At 54.5% G+C, this 11,305-nt stretch overlaps 1 long non-coding RNA gene across 1 annotated transcript; it reads left to right on the top strand.

The window, feature by feature from the left end:
- The first annotated feature begins 781 nt into the window (after positions 1 to 781).
- Positions 782 to 3,309, top strand: LOC309654171. The gene is made up of 2 exons (XR_014259958.1): positions 782 to 849; positions 2,855 to 3,309. It is a non-coding gene; the product is annotated as an uncharacterized lncRNA (long non-coding RNA).
- The last annotated feature ends 7,996 nt before the right edge of the window (positions 3,310 to 11,305 follow it).

Raw genomic sequence — 11,305 nt, 5'->3', positions numbered from 1 at the left:
GCTAGTGGTTAGGAAACCTGCCCCCATGCCGCCAAAGGAAGGACCGCGTGTGCCGTGAAAAGTGTGGCAGTGCAGCTCTTTCTGAGAAGCCTCAGTGAAGGTACTGCTTTAACCCTGGTAGGCCTCTCAGGACTGCAGGCTCTCTCACGCCTGGACCCAGGCCAAGGAAGAACACGTTGTAGCCAAAGTGTCAACCGCGGCTTCTGAGTAACCTGCAGCCACATGGGTGGTTGGCCTCCACTCTGTGCATGCAGAGGGCAGGGCCACACACGGCTTGCTCCGGCGGAGAGCCAGACCTCCAACTCTGGAAAGCAGTCTTGGTAACAGAGTGGGGGACGGTGTCTCGTGCAATGCCTGTCAGACTCCCGGCTTAGCTCTTAGCTGCACTGAATCATATCCGGCGAGTAACATGGATTCTACGAACTCAAAGCTGACGACCCTTGACCTCCAGTAGAAATGTGACTTTACAACCAGCCTGAAATGATAGGCACCTTTCCCGAAGCACTGCTGGGAGATGGAAAATTCCAAAGTCGACAACGCCTGACCGAAGCGCTGTCGTGGCTAGCCACGTCACCTTGCGCAGAACCTCTGCTTACAAAAGGCTCCTCACAGGAGCGCCTGGTGTGTCGCATGGCTCTCTTGTAGCTGAGCAGAAGGTGCTGCTCCACAGGCTGGGTTTGCACGTAGAAACTGGATCCTGAGGGCTCAAGCATTATTGGCCCCTGTGGAAGAGGAGGCTTGGGGCCAGAAAACCGAAGGAAAGCAAGGGGGCGGCGGTGGGCGGACGCCTATCTTGGGCACCCTGCAGGAATTCCTCGGGAGGAAGAGTGAGTTTTCTCGAAAGAAACAGTGTGCCTGCCACTCCTTGCCAGGAGGTCATGCAGCAGACTACTTCAGCTAAGGCGAATGTCGGCTGAGCGGCATACTCAACGTAAGGGGCAGTGTTTCCATCAGCAAGCTTGGTGGTCACAAGTAGACCCGAGGCTTTCACCACTGAAGTGCTGTAATGCTGGTGTGCCTTTTACATAGCTGAGGACGCTCGCGACTGCACCATTTTCCGAGGAAAATCACTGTGTACCGAAAGTGTCATCTGTGCCTTCTGAGCAACCTCATGCCTCATGATGGTCTTTGGGCTCTACTGTTGGTATGCCGAAGGCCAGGCAGCAATGTGTTTCCTCCGTCGGAGAGCCAGATATCCACAGCTTAGAAGAATCCTCAGGAAGAGTTTTCTCCCTGGTCTGCTGTGCAATGCAAGGGGACCCCAGTTGGTAAAACCTGAGCTGCACTGGAACAAACACCGCCACGGCAAGGGTGCTCAGAATTCATAGCTGACGTCTTCCCCTCGCAAGCAGCACGTCGACTTCAGATCCAGCTGGAGACATGTGCTCTCAGCCTTTGGAGACTCTTAGGCCTTTGCAAGATCCACGGTGAGGTAGGCGACAAAAAGGCGTTCACTGGCTCACGCCATTCACCTCAGGAGGACTCCTGCTTGCCAAAGTGTTGTCATGGAAGGGCCCATGTGTGTGGCATGTGTCTATGCGGCCTGCTTGTGAACTTCAGGTACATGAGCTAGGTGTCAACCGTGAAAGTGGAGGGGGACGGGAATGGCACAATTTACCCCAGTGACAAACCGGACACCTGCGTCCTCAGAGCTGCCTGAGAAACAGTTCTGTTGCCCGTCTTCTAGTCACCCCTGGATTACCCTGAGAGGCAACCTGAGGCAGAGTGAATTTTCTTCAACGAACCGGAGTGGAGTGCGTGCAGTTCCTTGCTAGGTTCTCATCCCAAAGCCTTCTTGGCCAGTGGGAAGGAAACCTGCCCGCGTGGTGCAAGGAACGTCCGTGTTTTCGATGATGAGTGCTTAATGAAAAGCCCGGCGGTCGCCAACCTTCTCAACCCTGCGGGAATACCCGGGGAGGAACGGAGACTTTGCCCAAGGAAACAGCATGCTGGCAATTGCTTGCAAGGTGTACATCCAGCAGAGGAGGTTATCTAGGGCGTACGTCAGCCGAGCGCCAGACTCAAGGTAAGGGGCAGTGTTTCTCTCCACCGGCACAGTCGCAGTCAGCAGTTTCAAAGAGGCCTTCCCGACTGAACTGCTGTAAATGCTGGTGTGCCTTTCAAGACTCTGAAAGGATGAGGATGCGAGCGTCTGCACCGTATTCCGAGGAAGGTCACTGTGGAGCAGAAGTGGCATCTGTGCCTGCTGAGCAACACCCAGCCACAAGGGTGTTTGGACTCTACTGTTTTGTGTGCAGGAGGCTGGGCAACAACGTTTTTCCTCCATTGGAGAGCTCGATTTGGAGGGCTTAGAGGATGCCTGAAGAACACGTTTATAACGGGGCTTCTGGCCAATGCAAGGGGGCCTCCTTTGGTAACCCTGAGCTGCTTTTGGAAAAACACCGTGCTTACACGAGTTCTCGGAATTCATACTTGACCTCTTGCTCCCTGAAGCAGCACCTGGACTTCACCTCTCGAGGGAGAAATAGGCAGTCGTCCTCCGAAGACTGCTAGGCCTTTGCAAGATGTACCATGACCTAGGCGAAACGAAGGCATTCACTGGCTCGCGCAATTCACTTCAGGAGGAACACTGGCTTTCCAAAGTGCTTTCAGCGAAGGGGTACAGTATGTGACATGGGTCTCCTTTGGCTGCCCGGGAACGTCAGCTACGTGAGCTGTGTGGCAACCGTGAAAAGGGGGCTGGACGAGAAAAGCGAAATCTGTCCCGTTGGCAAGCCGGAGAGCTGCGTGCTCAGAGCTGCCTGAAAAGAAGTCCCGCTGCCCGTCTTGTACTCACCGTAGGAGTTCCCTGGGAGGCAAAGTGAGGAAGAGTGAGTTTTCTCGAAAGAACAAGGGGGTGTGTGCAGTTCCTCACTAGGAGCTCATCCCAAAGCCTTCTTGGCTAGTGGTTAGGAAACCTGCCCCCATGCCGCCAAAGGAAGGACCGCGTGTGCCGTGAAAAGTGTGGCAGTGCAGCTCTTTCTGAGAAGCCTCAGTGAAGGTACTGCTTTAACCCTGGTAGGCCTCTCAGGACTGCAGGCTCTCTCACGCCTGGACCCAGGCCAAGGAAGAACACGTTGTAGCCAAAGTGTCAACTGCGGCTTCTGAGTAACCTGCAGCCACATGGGTGGTTGGCCTCCACTCTGTGCATGCAGAGGGCAGGGCCACACACGGCTTGCTCCGGCGGAGAGCCAGACCTCCAACTCTGGAAAGCAGTCTTGGTAACAGAGTGGGGGACGGTGTCTCGTGCAATGCCTGTCAGACTCCCGGCTTAGCTCTTAGCTGCACTGAATCATATCCGGCGAGTAACATGGATTCTACGAACTCAAAGCTGACGACCCTTGACCTCCAGTAGAAATGTGACTTTACAACCAGCCTGAAATGATAGGCACCTTTCCCGAAGCACTGCTGGGAGATGGAAAATTCCAAAGTCGACAACGCCTGACCGAAGCGCTGTCGTGGCTAGCCACGTCACCTTGCGCAGAACCTCTGCTTACAAAAGGCTCCTCACAGGAGCGCCTGGTGTGTCGCATGGCTCTCTTGTAGCTGAGCAGAAGGTGCTGCTCCACAGGCTGGGTTTGCACGTAGAAACTGGATCCTGAGGGCTCAAGCATTATTGGCCCCTGTGGAAGAGGAGGCTTGGGGCCAGAAAACCGAAAGAAAGCAAGGGGGCGGCGGTGGGCGGACGCCTATCTTGGGCACCCTGCAGGAATTCCTCGGGAGGAAGAGTGAGTTTTCTCGAAAGAAACAGTGTGCCTGCCACTCCTTGCCAGGAGGTCATGCAGCAGACTACTTCAGCTAAGGCGAATGTCGGCTGAGCGGCATACTCAACGTAAGGGGCAGTGTTTCCATCAGCAAGCTTGGTGGTCACAAGTAGACCCGAGGCTTTCACCACTGAAGTGCTGTAATGCTGGTGTGCCTTTTACATAGCTGAGGACGCTCGCGACTGCACCATTTTCCGAGGAAAATCACTGTGTACCGAAAGTGTCATCTGTGCCTTCTGAGCAACCTCATGCCTCATGATGGTCTTTGGGCTCTACTGTTGGTATGCCGAAGGCCAGGCAGCAATGTGTTTCCTCCGTCGGAGAGCCAGATATCCACAGCTTAGAAGAATCCTCAGGAAGAGTTTTCTCCCTGGTCTGCTGTGCAATGCAAGGGGACCCCAGTTGGTAAAACCTGAGCTGCACTGGAACAAACACCGCCACGGCAAGGGTGCTCAGAATTCATAGCTGACGTCTTCCCCTCGCAAGCAGCACGTCGACTTCAGATCCAGCTGGAGACATGTGCTCTCAGCCTTTGGAGACTCTTAGGCCTTTGCAAGATCCACGGTGAGGTAGGCGACAAAAAGGCGTTCACTGGCTCACGCCATTCACCTCAGGAGGACTCCTGCTTGCCAAAGTGTTGTCATGGAAGGGCCCATGTGTGTGGCATGTGTCTATGCGGCCTGCTTGTGAACTTCAGGTACATGAGCTAGGTGTCAACCGTGAAAGTGGAGGGGGACGGGAATGGCACAATTTACCCCAGTGACAAACCGGACACCTGCGTCCTCAGAGCTGCCTGAGAAACAGTTCTGTTGCCCGTCTTCTAGTCACCCCTGGATTACCCTGAGAGGCAACCTGAGGCAGAGTGAATTTTCTTCAACGAACCGGAGTGGAGTGCGTGCAGTTCCTTGCTAGGTTCTCATCCCAAAGCCTTCTTGGCCAGTGGGAAGGAAACCTGCCCGCGTGGTGCAAGGAACGTCCGTGTTTTCGATGATGAGTGCTTAATGAAAAGCCCGGCGGTCACCAACCTTCTCAACCCTGCGGGAATACCCGGGGAGGAACGGAGACTTTGCCCAAGGAAACAGCATGCTGGCAATTGCTTGCAAGGTGTACATCCAGCAGAGGAGGTTATCTAGGGCGTACGTCAGCCGAGCGCCAGACTCAAGGTAAGGGGCAGTGTTTCTCTCCACCGGCACAGTCGCAGTCAGCAGTTTCAAAGAGGCCTTCCCGACTGAACTGCTGTAAATGCTCGTGTGCCTTTCAAGACTCTGAAAGGATGAGGATGCGAGCGTCTGCACCGTATTCCGAGGAAGGTCACTGTGGAGCAGAAGTGGCATCTGTGCCTGCTGAGCAACACCCAGCCACAAGGGTGTTTGGACTCTACTGTTTTGTGTGCAGGAGGCTGGGCAACAACGTTTTTCCTCCATTGGAGAGCTCGATTTGGAGGGCTTAGAGGATGCCTGAAGAACACGTTTATAACGGGGCTTCTGGCCAATGCAAGGGGGCCTCCTTTGGTAACCCTGAGCTGCTTTTGGAAAAACACCGTGCTTACACGAGTACTCGGAATTCATACTTGACCTCTTGCTCCCTGAAGCAGCACCTGGACTTCACCTCTCGAGGGAGAAATAGGCAGTCGTCCTCCGAAGACTGCTAGGCCTTTGCAAGATGTACCATGACCTAGGCGAAACGAAGGCATTCACTGGCTCGCGCAATTCACTTCAGGAGGAACACTGGCTTTCCAAAGTGCTTTCAGCGAAGGGGTACAGTATGTGACATGGGTCTCCTTTGGCTGCCCGGGAACGTCAGCTACGTGAGCTGTGTGGCAACCGTGAAAAGGGGGCTGGACGAGAAAAGCGAAATCTGTCCCGTTGGCAAGCCGGAGAGCTGCGTGCTCAGAGCTGCCTGAAAAGAAGTCCCGCTGCCCGTCTTGTACTCACCGTAGGAGTTCCCTGGGAGGCAAAGTGAGGAAGAGTGAGTTTTCTCGAAAGAACAAGGGGGTGTGTGCAGTTCCTCACTAGGAGCTCATCCCAAAGCCTTCTTGGCTAGTGGTTAGGAAACCTGCCCCCATGCCGCCAAAGGAAGGACCGCGTGTGCCGTGAAAAGTGTGGCAGTGCAGCTCTTTCTGAGAAGCCTCAGTGAAGGTACTGCTTTAACCCTGGTAGGCCTCTCAGGACTGCAGGCTCTCTCACGCCTGGACCCAGGCCAAGGAAGAACACGTTGTAGCCAAAGTGTCAACCGCGGCTTCTGAGTAACCTGCAGCCACATGGGTGGTTGGCCTCCACTCTGTGCATGCAGAGGGCAGGGCCACACACGGCTTGCTCCGGCGGAGAGCCAGACCTCCAACTCTGGAAAGCAGTCTTGGTAACAGAGTGGGGGACGGTGTCTCGTGCAATGCCTGTCAGACTCCCGGCTTAGCTCTTAGCTGCACTGAATCATATCCGGCGAGTAACATGGATTCTACGAACTCAAAGCTGACGACCCTTGACCTCCAGTAGAAATGTGACTTTACAACCAGCCTGAAATGATAGGCACCTTTCCCGAAGCACTGCTGGGAGATGGAAAATTCCAAAGTCGACAACGCCTGACCGAAGCGCTGTCGTGGCTAGCCACGTCACCTTGCGCAGAACCTCTGCTTACAAAAGGCTCCTCACAGGAGCGCCTGGTGTGTCGCATGGCTCTCTTGTAGCTGAGCAGAAGGTGCTGCTCCACAGGCTGGGTTTGCACGTAGAAACTGGATCCTGAGGGCTCAAGCATTATTGGCCCCTGTGGAAGAGGAGGCTTGGGGCCAGAAAACCGAAAGAAAGCAAGGGGGCGGCGGTGGGCGGACGCCTATCTTGGGCACCCTGCAGGAATTCCTCGGGAGGAAGAGTGAGTTTTCTCGAAAGAAACAGTGTGCCTGCCACTCCTTGCCAGGAGGTCATGCAGCAGACTACTTCAGCTAAGGCGAATGTCGGCTGAGCGGCATACTCAACGTAAGGGGCAGTGTTTCCATCAGCAAGCTTGGTGGTCACAAGTAGACCCGAGGCTTTCACCACTGAAGTGCTGTAATGCTGGTGTGCCTTTTACATAGCTGAGGACGCTCGCGACTGCACCATTTTCCGAGGAAAATCACTGTGTACCGAAAGTGTCATCTGTGCCTTCTGAGCAACCTCATGCCTCATGATGGTCTTTGGGCTCTACTGTTGGTATGCCGAAGGCCAGGCAGCAATGTGTTTCCTCCGTCGGAGAGCCAGATATCCACAGCTTAGAAGAATCCTCAGGAAGAGTTTTCTCCCTGGTCTGCTGTGCAATGCAAGGGGACCCCAGTTGGTAAAACCTGAGCTGCACTGGAACAAACACCGCCACGGCAAGGGTGCTCAGAATTCATAGCTGACGTCTTCCCCTCGCAAGCAGCACGTCGACTTCAGATCCAGCTGGAGACATGTGCTCTCAGCCTTTGGAGACTCTTAGGCCTTTGCAAGATCCACGGTGAGGTAGGCGACAAAAAGGCGTTCACTGGCTCACGCCATTCACCTCAGGAGGACTCCTGCTTGCCAAAGTGTTGTCATGGAAGGGCCCATGTGTGTGGCATGTGTCTATGCGGCCTGCTTGTGAACTTCAGGTACATGAGCTAGGTGTCAACCGTGAAAGTGGAGGGGGACGGGAATGGCACAATTTACCCCAGTGACAAACCGGACACCTGCGTCCTCAGAGCTGCCTGAGAAACAGTTCTGTTGCCCGTCTTCTAGTCACCCCTGGATTACCCTGAGAGGCAACCTGAGGCAGAGTGAATTTTCTTCAACGAACCGGAGTGGAGTGCGTGCAGTTCCTTGCTAGGTTCTCATCCCAAAGCCTTCTTGGCCAGTGGGAAGGAAACCTGCCCGCGTGGTGCAAGGAACGTCCGTGTTTTCGATGATGAGTGCTTAATGAAAAGCCCGGCGGTCGCCAACCTTCTCAACCCTGCGGGAATACCCGGGGAGGAACGGAGACTTTGCCCAAGGAAACAGCATGCTGGCAATTGCTTGCAAGGTGTACATCCAGCAGAGGAGGTTATCTAGGGCGTACGTCAGCCGAGCGCCAGACTCAAGGTAAGGGGCAGTGTTTCTCTCCACCGGCACAGTCGCAGTCAGCAGTTTCAAAGAGGCCTTCCCGACTGAACTGCTGTAAATGCTCGTGTGCCTTTCAAGACTCTGAAAGGATGAGGATGCGAGCGTCTGCACCGTATTCCGAGGAAGGTCACTGTGGAGCAGAAGTGGCATCTGTGCCTGCTGAGCAACACCCAGCCACAAGGGTGTTTGGACTCTACTGTTTTGTGTGCAGGAGGCTGGGCAACAACGTTTTTCCTCCATTGGAGAGCTCGATTTGGAGGGCTTAGAGGATGCCTGAAGAACACGTTTATAACGGGGCTTCTGGCCAATGCAAGGGGGCCTCCTTTGGTAACCCTGAGCTGCTTTTGGAAAAACACCGTGCTTACACGAGTACTCGGAATTCATACTTGACCTCTTGCTCCCTGAAGCAGCACCTGGACTTCACCTCTCGAGGGAGAAATAGGCAGTCGTCCTCCGAAGACTGCTAGGCCTTTGCAAGATGTACCATGACCTAGGCGAAACGAAGGCATTCACTGGCTCGCGCAATTCACTTCAGGAGGAACACTGGCTTTCCAAAGTGCTTTCAGCGAAGGGGTACAGTATGTGACATGGGTCTCCTTTGGCTGCCCGGGAACGTCAGCTACGTGAGCTGTGTGGCAACCGTGAAAAGGGGGCTGGACGAGAAAAGCGAAATCTGTCCCGTTGGCAAGCCGGAGAGCTGCGTGCTCAGAGCTGCCTGAAAAGAAGTCCCGCTGCCCGTCTTGTACTCACCGTAGGAGTTCCCTGGGAGGCAAAGTGAGGAAGAGTGAGTTTTCTCGAAAGAACAAGGGGGTGTGTGCAGTTCCTCACTAGGAGCTCATCCCAAAGCCTTCTTGGCTAGTGGTTAGGAAACCTGCCCCCATGCCGCCAAAGGAAGGACCGCGTGTGCCGTGAAAAGTGTGGCAGTGCAGCTCTTTCTGAGAAGCCTCAGTGAAGGTACTGCTTTAACCCTGGTAGGCCTCTCAGGACTGCAGGCTCTCTCACGCCTGGACCCAGGCCAAGGAAGAACACGTTGTAGCCAAAGTGTCAACCGCGGCTTCTGAGTAACCTGCAGCCACATGGGTGGTTGGCCTCCACTCTGTGCATGCAGAGGGCAGGGCCACACACGGCTTGCTCCGGCGGAGAGCCAGACCTCCAACTCTGGAAAGCAGTCTTGGTAACAGAGTGGGGGACGGTGTCTCGTGCAATGCCTGTCAGACTCCCGGCTTGGCTCTTAGCTGCACTGAATCATATCCGGCGAGTAACATGGATTCTACGAACTCAAAGCTGACGACCCTTGACCTCCAGTAGAAATGTGACTTTACAACCAGTCTGAAATGATAGGCACCTTTCCCGAAGCACTGCTGGGAGATGGAAAATTCCAAAGTCGACAACGCCTGACCGAAGCGCTGTCGTGGCTAGCCACGTCACCTTGCGCAGAACCTCTGCTTACAAAAGGCTCCTCACAAGAGCGCCTGGTGTGTCGCATGGCTCTCTTGTAGCTGAGCAGAAGGTGCTGCTCCACAGGCTGGGTTTGCACGTAGAAACTGGATCCTGAGGGCTCAAGCATTATTGGCCCCTGTGGAAGAGGAGGCTTGGGGCCAGAAAACCGAAGGAAAGCAAGGGGGCGGCGGTGGGCGGACGCCTATCTTGGGCACCCTGCAGGAATTCCTCGGGAGGAAGAGTGAGTTTTCTCGAAAGAAACAGTGTGCCTGCCACTCCTTGCCAGGAGGTCATGCTGCAGACTACTTCAGCTAAGGCGAATGTCGGCTGAGCGGCATACTCAACGTAAGGGGCAGTGTTTCCATCAGCAAACTTGGTGGTCACAAGTAGACCCGAGGCTTTCACCACTGAAGTGCTGTAATGCTGGTGTGCCTTTTACATAGCTGAGGACGCTCGCGACTGCACCATTTTCCGAGGAAAATCACTGTGTACCGAAAGTGTCATCTGTGCCTTCTGAGCAACCTCATGCCTCATGATGGTCTTTGGGCTCTACTGTTGGTATGCCGAAGGCCAGGCAGCAATGTGTTTCCTCCGTCGGAGAGCCAGATATCCACAGCTTAGAAGAATCCTCAGGAAGAGTTTTCTCCCTGGTCTGCTGTGCAATGCAAGGGGACCCCAGTTGGTAAAACCTGAGCTGCACTGGAACAAACACCGCCACGGCAAGGGTGCTCAGAATTCATAGCTGACGTCTTCCCCTCGCAAGCAGCACGTCGACTTCAGATCCAGCTGGAGACATGTGCTCTCAGCCTTTGGAGACTCTTAGGCCTTTGCAAGATCCACGGTGAGGTAGGCGACAAAAAGGCGTTCACTGGCTCACGCCATTCACCTCAGGAGGACTCCTGCTTGCCAAAGTGTTGTCATGGAAGGGCCCATGTGTGTGGCATGTGTCTATGCGGCCTGCTTGTGAACTTCAGGTACATGAGCTAGGTGTCAACCGTGAAAGTGGAGGGGGACGGGAATGGCACAATTTACCCCAGTGACAAACCGGACACCTGCGTCCTCAGAGCTGCCTGAGAAACAGTTCTGTTGCCCGTCTTCTATTCACCCCTGGATTACCCTGAGAGGCAACCTGAGACAGAATGAATTTTCTTCAACGAACCGGAGTGCGTGCAGTTCCTTGCTAGGTTCTCATCCCAAAGTCTTCTTGGCCAGTGGGAAGGAAACCTGCCCGCGTGGTGCAAGGAACGTCCGTGTTTTCGATGATGAGTGCTTAATGAAAAGCCCGGCGGTCGCCAACCTTCTCAACCCTGCGGGAATACCCGGGGAGGAACGGAGACTTTGCCCAAGGAAACAGCATGCTGGCAATTGCTTGCAAGGTGTACATCCAGCAGAGGAGGTTATCTAGGGCGTAAGTCAGCCGAGCGCCAGACTCAAGGTAAGGGGCAGTGTTTCTCTCCACCGGCACAGTCGCAGTCAGCAGTTTCAAAGAGGCCTTCCCGACTGAACTGCTGTAAATGCTGGTGTGCCTTTCAAGACTCTGAAAGGATGAGGATGCGAGCGTCTGCACCATATTCCGAGGAAGGTCACTGTGGAGCAGAAGTGGCATCTGTGCCTGCTGAGCAACACCCAGCCACAAGGTTGTTGGAACTCTACTATTTTGTATGCAGGAGGCTGGGCAACAACATTTTTCCTCCATTGGAGAGCTCGATTTGGAGGGCTTAGAGGATGCCTGAAGAACACGTTTATAACGGGGCTTCTGGCCAATGCAAGGGGGCTTCCTTTGGTAACCCTGAGCTGCTTTTGGAAAAACACCGGGCTTACACGAGTTCTCGGAATTCATACTAGACCTCCTGCTCCCTGAAGCAGCACCCGGACTTCACCTCTCGAGGGAGATATAGGCAGTCGTCCTCCGAAGACTGCTAGGCCTTTGCAAGATGTACCAAGACCAAGGCGAATCGAAGGCATTCACTGGCTCGCGCAATTCACTTCAGGAGGAACACTGGCTTTCCAAAGTGC

The sequence above is a fragment of the Balaenoptera physalus genome (assembly GCF_965194825.1).
Source record: "Balaenoptera physalus genome assembly, contig: HAP1_SCAFFOLD_2148, whole genome shotgun sequence".
NCBI lineage: Eukaryota > Metazoa > Chordata > Mammalia > Artiodactyla > Balaenopteridae > Balaenoptera > Balaenoptera physalus.
This window is presented reverse-complemented; position numbering and strand designations above follow the sequence as displayed.